The 14,352-nt window shown below is 44.7% G+C and overlaps 1 pseudogene; it reads right to left on the reverse strand.

Moving 5' to 3' along the window:
- Positions 1-94: 94 nt before the first annotated feature.
- On the reverse strand, positions 95-532 carry LOC149998294 (large ribosomal subunit protein uL24 pseudogene; annotated as a pseudogene).
- Between the last annotated feature and the right edge of the window lie 13,820 nt (positions 533-14,352).

The following is a 14,352-nucleotide window of genomic DNA, read 5'->3' on the forward strand; positions in this document are numbered from 1 at the left end:
GGAGTTGTGCAGGTTGAACCATCTGCTTCCTGCTACTGCTGGTATTCTTTTTTTTTTTTATTTCAAATTTTTAATGAAAGTTGTATAGAAGATTACATTATTCCTGCATCTTCTCAATTGTTTCTTCCTTGTATTTGCCCTTTTCCTACCCTACTTGGCGAGATTTGGCTTTATGTTCAAGGATCTTTTTGCGGTCTTTGTCCGGTTTTAGTCTGGTAATAAACACCTTGCTGGGGTGAATGCCCACGTGAACAGTTGTACCATTAGCTTTTTCCCGTTGTACTCGTTCAATGTAGATGACATATTTCTTTCTATAAACCTGGACTACTTTGCCAGTCTGCTGCCCTTTGTAATGTCCTCGTACAACCTGAACTTCATCATCCTTTCGGATGGGCATGGATTGAACATTGTACTTCTGTCTCAGCTCTTTGGAAAGAGAAGACATAATCTTCCTGCGAATGGGGGAAGGTGCATTGAAATGCCTTTTATGGTTCTTGCTCTGGTCAGAAGTTACAAAGGGATTGAACTTCATTTTGACCGCTGGCGCCTCAGTGATGGCCGCAAGAGGGCTGGTTTTCTTTTTTATGAGGGCTTGGGACAGAGTCTTTCTGCAACGTTGGATTAAGAAAGTCCCAGGCCTCTGTTTGTCAGCATTATATATATATATATATTTCCTGGCTGGTTTGGCTCAGTGGATTGAGCGTCGGCCTGCGAGCTAAGTGTCGCTGGTTCGATCTTCCAGTCAGGGCACATCAGAGAAGGAAAACTCTGACTCCAAAAAACCTCCGCTGCCTTGCGGCATACCTCTTCAGGGGAAAGGCTAAGGGAGTAAACCCCGACAGAAAATCCGGAGCCGGAGTCCCTAAGGCGGTTTGACGTTGTAGTCAACACCGGCAACTCCTGCGGCGCACCTGAACCCAAGCTGTATCGACTCCGTCTTTCCCTTGGACCCTTCAGCTGCGAAGAGAGGGGGGGTCTGCTGCATGGGCAACAGCAGACCCTCCATATCACCCTGCCCAGGCTCTGTAGCTTCAGCTTCACTGGAGAGGACACTCCAGCGTCATCGCAAGATGTTGATTTAACACGGGAGGAGACAGATACCGTGTCACTCCCGAGTCGGACTGCACAGCCATTCTCGGCGGTGCAGATAGACTCTTAAGAAGCTACACCATCGTCTCTCGAGACGGACGGCTGCCGATATATATATATATATATATATTTTTTTTTAATTTATTTATTTATTTTTTTTTTCTGGTGCTACATAGTTCCCATACAACCTCTGCAGCCGGAGCATTTCATTTGGGAGGTCTCTGTTAAAGAGCCCAAAGTAGGAATTTGGTTTTTGATAATCTTCCAGGCCTAATGAAAAGCCTTAGCCTCAGGGTGTCAATGGTAGATCTTGAGGGGTGGTGGGTGTGATGCAAGCCTTCCTCCTCTCATCTGCCTTGGAAGTTTAACTCTTCAGCCTTGCATTCCACAGCTACCGGGAAGTTCATTTAAAATGGGAGGCAGTTCCACATCTGTCCAACAGAGAGGGCGCAAACTGGCTTCTCTTACACCCTACCATCAATCCCAACCCAGGAAGCCATTTGGTTTCAAATTCCATCCAGGATCTGACCACTTCTCTACACCTCCTGTGCTATAGCTCTAGCCCAAGTCCCCTTCATTATCTCAGCTGGATTACTGCACAGACCTAACACCTGCCCTGCCTTTACTTGCTTCCTTATCATCTATTCTCATCTACCCAGCAGCCAGAGAGATCCTTTTAAGATATAGCAAGTCCTGAAACAATGTCCTTTCCTTATAATGTTGATGAGGTGCATAGGAATTTAACTCTTGTTTATATTGATTAGCCTATGGTAAAATTGATTTGGTTACATGTCATTTAGCTTAAGGTCACAGAATGTACTCAGGATGTTCAATGAGGAGTTACTGTATAAGTTCACTAAGTCACTCATCTGCTCAAAATTCTGCCATGGGTTCCCATTTTTCTCAGACAAAATCCCAAGTCCTTAAACTCCATCCCACCTCATTCCTGGTTGCTTGTCTGGCCTGTCCTACCACTCTCTAACCATCTTTCTGCTGCTGCTGGAACACCTGGGCATATTCTCACTCCTCCCCTCTAAAGCCACATTGCTCACTCCCTAGTTTATTTCACGCCTTTGCTCAAATCTTGCCTTTTCAATGAGGCCTGCACTGACCTCCCTATTTAAAGTTGCAACCACTTCTTCCCTACTCTCCCCAAACTTCTTACCCAGCTCTCTGATTCCTCCACAGTACTCAGGACCTTCTAACCACTGTTCTGTTCTGACTATAACAAACTAATGTAATTGTTTGTTACGTTTACTATCTATCATTCTTCTCCCTTCTGCATTTAAGCTACTTGAGGCAGGGATTTTTGCCTTAAATAAAAAATTTTTCCCCCTTTGTTTAGAACAGTATCTGGCCCAGATAAGGGGCTCAATTAGTATCTATTGAATGGATGAGTCACTATCTTTATTCCAACAGCTAAGATCTTTCAGTTTTCTAATCAATGCTGCATTCTTGGGTGTGGAGGTGGTATAGAGAATCAGAGAATCTGACACCACAATTTAGCAGGATTTAAGGCTAATTCTTGATCTAGACTGTGACAATCTCAGGTTGCCCTTTGTTTTACCATCTTTGGTCAACTGGGCCATTGACAGATGACAGCTTGTTTCTCTGGCTGCAGCTTACTAAAGTCCGCAAGCAGTGACCAACACATTCTGCTTGCTGTGAAGTCACCTGGAGCCTTGCTCTCAGTGGACACGTGGGTGAGCATGATAAGACATCAGGGAAGAACTTCACTACCCACTTCACTACCACGTAGCAAGGTAGTGGTGGTCACATAATCCTCCTCGCACCCCTTCCCCCAACTCAGCCAAGTCCACAGTTTTTTTCCAGAGATTTAAAAAAAAAAAAGATTTTATTTATTTATTTTTAGAGAGAGGGAGAAGGAGGGAGAAAGAGAGAGAACGAAACATCAATGTGTGGTTGCTTCTTGTGTGCTCCCAGCTGGGGGCCTGGCCCACAACCCAGGCGTGTGCCCTGACTGGGAACTGAACCAGCCACCCTTTGGTTCGCAGGCCGGTGTTCAGTCCACTGAGTCACATCAGCCAGGGTTCCTTCAGGGTTTATTATATGAACCTTACTCCAGAGGCTAATTTCTGTGTCATTTAGGATGTTTTAGTTGTAAGTAACAGAATCGAAGTTAAGTTTATTAAAACATTGGGAAGATTTATTTTAAAGGACATGCGTGTTTCACAGGGAGCAAAAGCTGAGGCTTAACTTTCCTAAAATCCCAAACTCTGCACTTTATACAATGGGTAGCCTAGATATAATAGAATTACTTCTTTTTAAAAATTCCCAACTAATTTTATTTATAGGATTACTTCTTTTCTTCCCCCAAGACCATTACTTGCTACAACAGTGTTGGTTTGATTGCCTTACCAATAATTATGTCTTTCTCGTCCTCCTTATTAATTGTCTTCTGGTTCGAGCCCTGAGTTCCTTCTCCACAGTGTTATGTATGCAGAAGAGGACTTGGCCCAACTTGAGGGGCAGAGCCTGAGTGAATCATGGTAACTTTATTTTCCTTATCATTGGTGGTTTAGTAATGGCCAGCTCTCCTATGATGTGTTCACTAGACTAACACACCCTGAGACAAGGAGGCTTGTGCCAGTGATTGATGGACAGGCTGTCCTCAGGAAATGAGGGAAGCACAGGAAAGCGAAGCAAGGACATGGTCTTATTTGGAGATAAGCTTCAATCCGAGCCCATGGGGAGCTCTGGAGGGTATCTTTGTTTTAGTACGAAAGTCCCACATCCCAGAAAACCCCTCAGCCCCAGGCCAGCTGAGATGGTTGGTTCTGCCGCGTAGAACCAAGTTAGGTCAATGATAAATGAAGGGAAGTCTGCCAGGGAGTTTCTAAGAAAGAGACACAGCAGGGGTAGATTATCCTTTTTCTCACTGTGGATGTTGCTGCCTGGGTTTATGCCTGAAACTCCTGCACCTGCCTGGAGGCCTTGACAGGAGAGGCCTCAGGCAGTGCCGACACCAGGAAGGGGTGGTGAGCAGTAGGAGGTGAGCAGCCCAGGGCTTTCAGGGTGTCTCTGCCATCTTCAACATGCGGCTTCTATCTCTGTGTCTAGGCCACTTCTCAATCAACAGGAAGGGGGGATGTGAAGAGACCACGCAACAGTTTTTCTTCTAAAGATGCAGTCCAGAAGGTGCACACCTCACTACTGCTCACCTCCCATTGGCCAGAACTTAGTCACACGGCCACACCTAGCTGCAAGGAAGGTCATAAAATCTGGTCTTTGGCTGAACTATCAATTCTCCTAATTAAAGCTTAAGGGCATGGTTTCCATGACTAACATGAAGAAAGGGAGAGTGGGTTGTATGGGGTACCTCATGGGGTAATTGGAAATCTGTCCCAATGTTTGCATGAATCATGATAAAGGACATTAATTGCGTGATTATTAGTGGACCCTCTGTTTCAAACACTTGCTATGTGTGAAGCATTTAATCTGCATGATTATGTCTGAGAGAGGTACTGTGCCAGCCATGTGCCCTGACTGCGGATCGAATCGGCAACCTTTCGGTGCGCAGGTTGGCGGTCAATCCACAGAGCCACACCAGCCAGGGCAGACTCATAATTTAGAAGCATCCTTAGGTAGCGACATGCAGGGCAGGTAGGAGGTGGGAAGGAGGAGAAACAAGGAAGTCAATGCAAAATCTTATCCTAGGCAGGCCAGCGGGAATGGCAAGTGGTTCCTCCCGCTTGTTTGGCACAGGATCCTGGCCAGAACATCATGTGCTTGTTTTTCCAATTGTAGTTTCCTCTTTACCTGGCCCCGCCTGCCTCTCTAGGTGGGCCTTGCACTGTTCCATACTATGTTCGCTCCAGCTACACCACACCTCTCACTGCCCTCAACAAGCTTGCCCTTCTACAGTGCGTTACCTTTGCTCATGCAGTTCCCTCTGCCTGGAATGTCTTTCCTTTTCCAGCGCTGCCTAGCAAACTCTTACTCATCCTTCAAGGGCAACGTTAAATGTGACTTCTCCTGTGATACTTTCTCTTACTGCCCCAGGCTTATTCCCATTCCCATAGAAGTTGGTTCATCTATGACAGCAGTCATTGCACTGAATTCTAATCATGTGTTGGTGTGTTTGCAGTCGCTGTTACAACATGGTGACTTCCTGGAGACAAGAATCAACTTTATTCTCTTCGTATTACCCTTTGTTCCAGAGCATGTACTTGGTGCCTGGTACATAAGCAGGCGCTCAATCCATGTCAGTGAGTTGTGGGGTTCATCTCAACCTGATAGAAGAGGGGGCTCCTCAACTGCATCTTCCAGGAGCAACCTCTAGAGGGCAGTCGCACACCATGCACGCTTCTCTAACTTTTGCCCAAGTCCTTTTCTACCCTAGGCAGTTTGGATAGATTATAGATGATATATAGATAGATTGATAGAAATATAAATAAGTAGTTAGATAGATATAGATAGGGTGGGCGTGGTCCGGATGGGCTCTGGGACCTGGAAATCTAACCACTCTGGATGCATTGCCAGCCCATTCTTTAAGACATGGTTGAAACAGAAAAAAGTTATTGGCTTCGAAATAGAAACAGGACATTGCAAAATGGAAATTCACAGATATTTAAATAAATGACCTTAAAATAAAATGCCAGTCAATCAACTGCAACCCCACTTGTACACAGTTTACATATAAATTACATTTCACGTGTGATGTGCATGCATCTTACTATTTTTGACATGCTGTGTGCAGTCCTAAAGTGTCAAGGGCCCTTGATGCCCTTGAAAAGGCCTTTGGAGGGAATGAGGACTGGAGTGTGAAGTGGAACCCCCGACTGTCCACCAGAGGGCTCAGGGCACTGCCCACTGAGTCAGGGGCTGTGGCTCCAGTCACCCACTTCCTGCTGAGGGCTCCGGAGCCAAGCCCATGAAGACAATGGTCAGTAACAAAGGCTGCCGGTCAACCACCATCTCTCTTGATCTCAAGGTAACTTGGGAGAGGAGCAGTATTGCATTTACTTAAGTTCTTACACTGGGTTGATGCTGATAGGAAGAGGCTCTGTCCCCTGGGCCTTCTGGTTCACGGGGTATAATGGACAGGAGACAAGATCAGAACTGAGTGATTCTGAATCAAGTCAGAACCAGTCAGGGGCTCTAAAACACTAGGTGGGGACCCAGAAAGGCTTCTGGTAAGAGGCAGCATTTCGAGTGGGCCTTGACATGTGAGTCAACAGTGGCTCATGCAGTGGTAGGTGGAGCATCTTAAAAGAGCAGGAGAGAGGGATAGGAAAACTAGATGGCTTGTGCTTCAGCCCTTACAGAATTCCTGGGATGTTACTGTCTCCATTTACACATGAAGGGACTGAAGTTCAGGGAGTTAAGTATAATACTAACAAGGGTCACTTATTGAGTGCTTACTTCCAGCCAGACCCTTTGCTGAGTCCCTTACCTATATAAGGTCTGTTGGGAAGAAGTCCAACCATTGTTAATATAATAAAAACCGTTTGTGTGACACTGATGTAAGCTGGCAGCCAAGGAGAGTGGACTGGAATGCACGTGTGTAAACAATGATGACTTCACTGTACTAGTCAGTGGGGGCGGTAGATGCTGTTGAGTGAGCATGTGTACTATGTGGCTGTCACATTCAAAATGACTGAGCAAGTAGATCAACAAATCTACATCAAATTTTGCATTAAGCTTGAACATTCCTCTGCAGAAACTATTCGGATGACTCAGAAGGCCGCAGCTATGGGCAACTGGTGATTGGCAGTTTCATCATGACAACGTGTCCACTCATGCATCATGTCTCGTGTGGAGTTTTTTGGCAAATCACCCAAGTGACCCGGCTCCCCTACAGCCCGGACTTGGCACCCTGCAACTTCTGGCTTTCCCAAAAACTAAAATCACCTTTGAGAGGGAAAAGATTTCAGCCCATCGATGAGATTCAGAAGATACAATGGGGCGGCTGATTGGGAGAACTGCGTGAGGTTCCAACGTGACTATTTTGAAGGGGACTGGGGTGTCATTGTCCTGTGTACAATGGTCCTTGTATCATCTTCAATGAGTCTCTGTTTTTCATATTACATGACTGAATACTTTCTGGACAGAGTTTATATCATCTCATTTAATCCTTTTAATAACCATAATAAAATGTAGATGTTATTAGGTTCATTTTATAGATAGACCTATTATTGAGGTCAGAGAGGCTAAGCATGTTGTTAAAAGTCAGGATTCAAGGGCGAGGCTGTCTGACTTCATAGCCTTTTTCCAAGTGTCCTGCTCAGTTTCACAGGGCTCTTAATGAAGTGGCAGAGTGGAATATTTATTGAGTGTTTACAATCAATATGTCACTGTTCTAAATGCTTTACACATGGAAACTCACCTAGCTCAAGTAGGGACTGTAATTATCACTGCCATTTACGAATGGGGAAACCAAGGCCAAGAGAGGCCAAGTAACGTGCTTACTTGGATGTCTGGTTCCAGAGTTGGGGCTCTTTGCCATGACAGTCTGCTAGACTGCCAGGGCCAGCGATGCTGTGACATGTAAGATGTGTTGGGGAGATGGAACAGGAAGGAAAACCCAATTACAGGTGACATTCACAGTGTTCTTTTCTCTTTTGCTGTTTCCTCTGTAGGAATTCAATGCTTGGTTCCTAGTAAAACAATTGAGAGCATAATAGCTTCTCAAATAGATTTTCCTTAAAAGGCATTTTGTTGAAGTGTTTTTTAAATTAACTAATACAGCTGCTTTGCAAATAGGGTTCTTTTTCCCTTGTAACCAGGCCCACCAGGCTGCTGGAGCTTTCCTGAATGGCTTGCAGTCCTCCATCATGAGGAAATCACTCAGTTGAGAAGGATAGGAGCAAGACAGAGCTTTACAGGTAGAATGGCTGGTGTGGATGTGGTCAGAGATTGAACTGAGTCATGGAAAGGAAACCTTCTGTGATTCTGCTCCTTCATATAAATCTATACAGGGCCTTTGGAGCTAGTTCTAGTTTTCCTGACTCAAAGGGAAATGATAAGGACAGGCTTATGGAGGTGGAATGATCTCATTTGGAGAAGGGAAAACTGTAGGGAGATGGAGAGCATTAAGAACTAAGCTCATGGGCTCTGAATTTGGACGGTCTAAATTCAAATCCCTGCTGTTACTGTTTGACCTGGGGTAATTTACTCAACCTAAGTCTTGGTGTCTCATCCGTCAAGTGGGTATATTAATGATATGTTTAATCATTTTTACATATTAACAATGAATGTTTGTTATGGAGATTAAAATGACCAAATAAATACAAAGTGCTTAACACTGTGCTTATCATACAAGCACTCAATGCCTATTATTTTACCCAAATTAAAAGGAGATATTAAAGCCCTGGCTAGTGTGGCTCAGTGGATTGCGTACTGGCCTATGAACCAAAGGGTCGCAGGTTCGATTCCCAGTCAGGGCACAGGCCTGGGTTGTGGACCAGTTCCCTGGTTGGGGGTGTGTGAGAGGCAACCACACATTGATGTTTCTCTCCTCTCCTTCTTCCTCCCTTCTCCTTTCTCTAAAAATAAATAAATAAAATCTTTAAAAGAAAAAAATAGGAGATATTAAAGAGCAGATAGAGAACAACAAGAACAACCCTATTGTTCAGCCTGTATTAACAGAGACTGAAGTTGGCTGCAGGAGGAATTTCCTAAAAACAAAGGGTATAAAGCCTGAGTAAACTGTAAAAGCTCCTCCTCAGTTTCACCCCAAAAGCATTTTATCTCAGGGGTGGTCATTTCTGGAGGCCTGGCCGGAGGAAATGCCCTTGTGATGGGTGGGCGGGTCTGTTTGGCTTCCTGAATCCATGGCAGTTGATAAACAGGTGCTCTGCTTGGCATTGCCTGGCGTTTACAAGCAGGAGACGAGCACCTGCATTGCCAAGGTGCCCATTTACAGCTAGCTGTTTCCTGGACCTGAGTCAATTCCTGTTTAAAAGTGCCGCCTGGGCCCTACCTAAATTTCCTTACTGCTTAACGTTAACAGTTGCTTCTCTTGGGCTGAGAGGGAGCTGAGTTGCAAAACCCCGGGAAGAAAGACAGGGGGAGGTGGGGTGGCAGGGCTGCTCACCCCCAGGAGGGGTGGGCCCAGATCTGGGCCTGGGTGTCACTAGGCCTCTTCAGGAGGATTTATCTTGACTTGCAGGTAAGCTGGAAAGGCTGGCTACTAGCAGAGTTCTGAGTGTCAGCTGAAGGGGTGGCAAGTGGTGATGGAGCCCCGCCCACCAACAGTTCTTTTCTTCAGGGAAAGTTTCAGTCATTGTCACTTTCAGGGAATTTTCTGGACTATGAACTTTATTGCAGAGAGGACAGAATGGCTGGGAGAGAGGAAGTTAGCCTCCGGCTCCACACCCACCCCTCCCAGCAGGATCTGCTGTTTCCCCAACAGGACAGTGTTACAGACCTACACCCTGGTCCAGCCTGGCCTCCTGTGGCTGTAAGCCTTCTTCAGGTCCTCCTCCCGACTAAGCCTTGGCTCCCTCCTCTGTAAAAGGGGATGACACACTTGAAACCTATGTAATTTTATTAACCAATGTCACCCAATAAATTCAATTTAGTTTTTTTCCTTTTATTGATTCCAGAGAGAGGGAAAGAAACATCGATCGGTTGCCTCTTGCACATGCCCTGAAGCGACCCAGGCATGTGTCCTGATGGGAATTGAACCCACAACCTCTAGGTTTGCAGGATGACACCCAACCAAGCCACATCAGCCCGGGAAAGAAATTTAATTTTTGAAAAAGGGGATGACAATGGCACTTATAGTAAACACTCAGTGTATGTTGGATTTAAATAATATAATACAAGATGACTCCTGGGGTCAGAGATTTGCAATGAGAGGGGAAGCAACAGGGTACAGAGTCTGTTCCTGTTCTCGGAAGCTGATTAGAGAAACAAGACAGGCATAAATCAAAAGAAATTCAACTGGAAAACGCCTTTTCCAGCCAATGGCAGGGAGCAAAAGCACAAATATTGGAAACAATTTCTAGTTCCTCTTGGCAGTATGTTTTGTCACATTTTTGTATGGGTTTTCTCTTCCCCATATATTCTGAGCTGTCATTCAAATGAATGTGTGTCCCCAGAGCTCCCACAGGTTTACAACAGGAAACAGCAGTCAGAAAGCACAGGGTGGCAAAGTTGGACATTTGGCCAGATGTGTTCTGGGCCCACTGGCAGATACCAAGCTGTCGACCATTAATTACAAAAGCACAGAGGGGACCAGCAGGGACTAGACTGTGCTGCCTGAAGACTAAGCAGGAATAGACTGAGTTCAATACAAGGCACCCAATTCAACCTGCACAGTGCCTACAACCACAGGGACCATTCTAGAATACAAATCTGATTACTTCACACTCCCGTTTAAAAAAAAAAATCTCAAAAGCTCTTTATTGCCTACAACAGGGCCAAGTCCAGAGTCTTCCTCAGAACATTATACGAGGTGCTTCCCAGACTGGCTTTGACCAGCTCACACGACGCCCCACTAGGAACACTATACCCTCATCACATGGACTGTGGCGATTCCCGCATCTCAATATGCTCTTTCAAAGCTCCTGTTCTTTTCTTTTAATTAAACGTTTAATTTTGAGGTAATTGTAGATTCACATGCAGTTGTAAGAAACAGTACAGAGATCCTGTTTCCCCTTTATGCCATCTCCCCCAATATCTTGCAAAAACTTTTTAGTACAATATTACAACTAGGATATTGACATTGGAACAATCCACCAATCTTATTCAGAATTCCCATTTCACTGGTTCTCATCTCTGTGTGTATTTTGTTCAGTGGAGTTTGTGTGTTTAGCAGAGTAGCTTAAAAACCTAGAGCAATAGGAAGCAACCATGTTCATCATGTGGTCCAGGAGGCACAGGGAGGCTAGAGTGAAAGAGGAGCGTTGAATCAGAGGCTGCAAAGCAGGATGAGCGATGGCAAGGGAAGATGTTACCTACAGCTCCAGCCCCCTGTGCTGGGAGTCTGGCAGCCTGGGATTCTGAGACACTCATATCTTTATAAGCATCATTCTTCCCCTAGCCTCACTCCTGTCCCTTGGAAGCTCAAACGAGCTTGTTAGATGTGATTCAGAGACTGTAGTGTCTCTCAGGACAGAACTGGTTTCTTTTTATGTGTATGCTAGTACATCTGCTTGGAAGCCCCTTTGCATTCTGGGCCAGCTCTGCTTTCACTTCTTCCTCTCCCTTTGTGCAGACCCTCAGAATGCCCTTCCCATTTTTGTCTGCCTTTTCTGTCCTTAAATGTCTTCCAAAGCACACTCTTACAAGACATCAGTAACTTGGGCTTTGATTACAACTTAATCAACCCTCAGGTCCCATAGCTGTATGTCCTCAGTTTGTAAGACTTATCTTTGTGGTTGGCTACCTCTTTTCCTCATCAGACTAGGAGACCCCAGAAAATTGAGACTCTCTCCCAAAAGTTTGAGACTTCTTTGAGGGCAGAGAGAACATCTTCATTAACCTTGTAGATCCCTCAGAGGAAGAACTTGTCTTCTTTTTTTGTAATCCTCACCCTATACTTGTCCTACACACTGTGGGTGCTCAATAAATATTGACTGACTGAGTAAACAATAGACTTAGTCCCCTGGAGTGTCATATTGTTTATTTCCACAGCAAGTAAGTAATAACATGAGACAGAGCAGGCTGGACCCTTTAATATGACCACCTGAGACTTGTGGGTACATTCATGTCCACAGAATAGACATACCCAGAGATCACTAACACTGATGGCCACTAATTGCCCAACTCTGTTAATCACAGCTGAAGTTGCTGTCTCACCCAAGATAGGGCGAGAACCCGACATTATTGTGGCAGTGGGTTGTACTGAGATAAGTGTATTCTAACCAAGTTCAACAGTGCTGAACCTGCTCTGTACAGTGTCTGTATTTCAGACATCTTACCATGTGCCAATGTATGACCTTAGCAAGTTGTTTTTGAAAACCTATTCAATAATATAACAACTTGCATCAAGACTCAAGGCCTAAGATGGAGGCACAGGTAGACACACTTTGCCTCCTTCCACAACCATAAGAAGGATCACATCTACCTCAAAACAAAAAACAACCAGAACTACCAGAAAATCAAATTTCATGTAAGTCCAACAAAGATATAAAGAAGTAATACTCATCCAGATGGGTAGGAGGGGTGGAGCTGGGGAGCTGGGTGGAGAAGACACGGTGCAGTGGTGGTGGTGGCTGTGGCAAGGCAGCAGCTGCACCCAGTGGCGGAACAAGCAGTCACACATTATCAAAGCCAGGAGGGACACCTGGGGAGCAAACCCAGTCCTAGGCCAGACCATGCAGCTACGGTTCCTGCGCTGGGAAAATAAAGCCTCATTGCTTCTGCCTGTGAAAACCAGTGGGGATTGGGGTGGCGGAAGAAGCTGCCAGTCTCTCAGCAGAGTCCATTTAGAGGGCCCCCACAGTCCTAGGACATGTGCGCACCCATCCACTCTGGGAACCACCACCAGGACAACTAGAAGGGTGCCAGTCTCATCTGAGAAGCGGGTGACATGAATGGAAAAGGGCGAGTGCCAAGCAAGCGGCATTGTTCCCTCTCTGACCCCTCCCCCACATTCAGTGCCACAAAGCGGTGAAACAGATCACCCAGCACTGACGAATACCTAAGGCTCTGCCCCCTACATGTAGCAGGTGCAACAGCTCTACTTAATACACAGAGGAAAACATAGGAGGCTGTCAAGTTGAGGAGACAGGGAAGTATGGCTGAAAAGAGGGAGCAGATCAAGGCTCCAGAGGGAGAACTAAGTAATGAGGAGATAGACAACCTAACAGACACAGAGTTCAAAACATTGGTGATAACAATGTTCAAAGAAATGACTGAGTAGGGCAATCACATAAGAGAAGAAGTGAAGGCTATACTAAGTGAAATGAAGAAAAATCCACATGAAACCAATGGTGAAGGGAAGGAAGCCAAGGTTCAAATCAATAATTTGGAACATAAGGAAGAAATAAACAATCAACTAGGACAGAATGAAGAAACAAGAATTGAAAAAAAATGAGGAGAGGCTTAGGAGCCTCTGGGACAACTTTAAATGTGCCAACATCTGAATCACAGGGTTGGCAGAAGAAGAGGAAGAGCAAGAAATTGAAAAATTAGTTGAAAAAATAATGAAAGAAAAACTTCCCTAATTTGGTGAAGGAACTAGACATACAAGTCCAGGAAGCACAGAGAGTCCCAAACAAGCTAGATCCAAAAAGGACCACACCAAGACACATAATAATTAAAATGCCAAAGCTTAAAGATAAAGAGACAATCTTAAAAGCAGCAAGTGAAAAGTAGAGAGTTACCTACAAAGGAGTTCCCATAACACTGTCAGTTGATTTTTCAAAAGAAACTTTGTAGGCAGAAGGGACCGGCAAGAAATAGTCAATGTGATGAAAAGCAAGGAGCTACATCCAAGATTACTCTGTCCAGCAAAGCTATCATTTAGAATGGAAGGGCAGATGAAGTGCTTCCCAGAAGTGCTTCCCAGACAAGGTAAAGCTAAAGGAGTTCATCATCACCAAGCCCTTATTATATGAAATGTTAAAGGGACTTATTTAAGAAAAAGATAAAAACTATGAACACTAAAATGACAACAAACTCACAACTATCAACAAATGAATCTAAACAAAAAATAATTAAAACAAGCAAACAACTAGAACAGGAGCAGAACCATAGATATGGAGATCATATGGAGGATTATCAGTGGGGAGGGGGAAAGGGGAGAATGGGGGAAAAGATGCAGGGATCAAGAAGCATAATTGGCAGGTACAAAATAGATGGGGAAGTTAAGAATAGTAAAGTAAATGGAGAAGCCAAAGAACCTATATGCATGACCCATAGACATGAACTAAGGGAGGTGGATTGCTGGAGAGAAGGTAGGTACTGGGCAGAGGAGGGCAAACGGGAAAAAAATTGGGACTGCTGTATTAGCATAATCAATAAAATATACTTAAAAAATAATGAGATATAATTCATATAGCATACAATTCTTCCATTTTAATTCTAAATTCAATGGTTTTTAGTACAGAATTGTGCCACCAACCCCACCAGGCTTTTTACCTCCCAAAGAAACTCCACACCCATTAGCAGTCAGTCTCCATTTCCCTCAACCCCCAGCCCTAGGAAAACACACACCTATTTTGTTTCTATGGAATATTTGCCTATTCTGGGCATTTCATATAAATGGAATCATACGGTATGTGTTTTTGTGACTAATTTCTCTCTCTTAGCATGTTTTCAAGACTCATCCATGTTGTGACATATACC

This window comes from Furipterus horrens, unplaced genomic scaffold, assembly GCF_987537825.1.
Source record: "Furipterus horrens unplaced genomic scaffold, mFurHor1.1.pri manual_scaffold_11, whole genome shotgun sequence".
NCBI classification, from domain to species: domain Eukaryota; kingdom Metazoa; phylum Chordata; class Mammalia; order Chiroptera; family Furipteridae; genus Furipterus; species Furipterus horrens.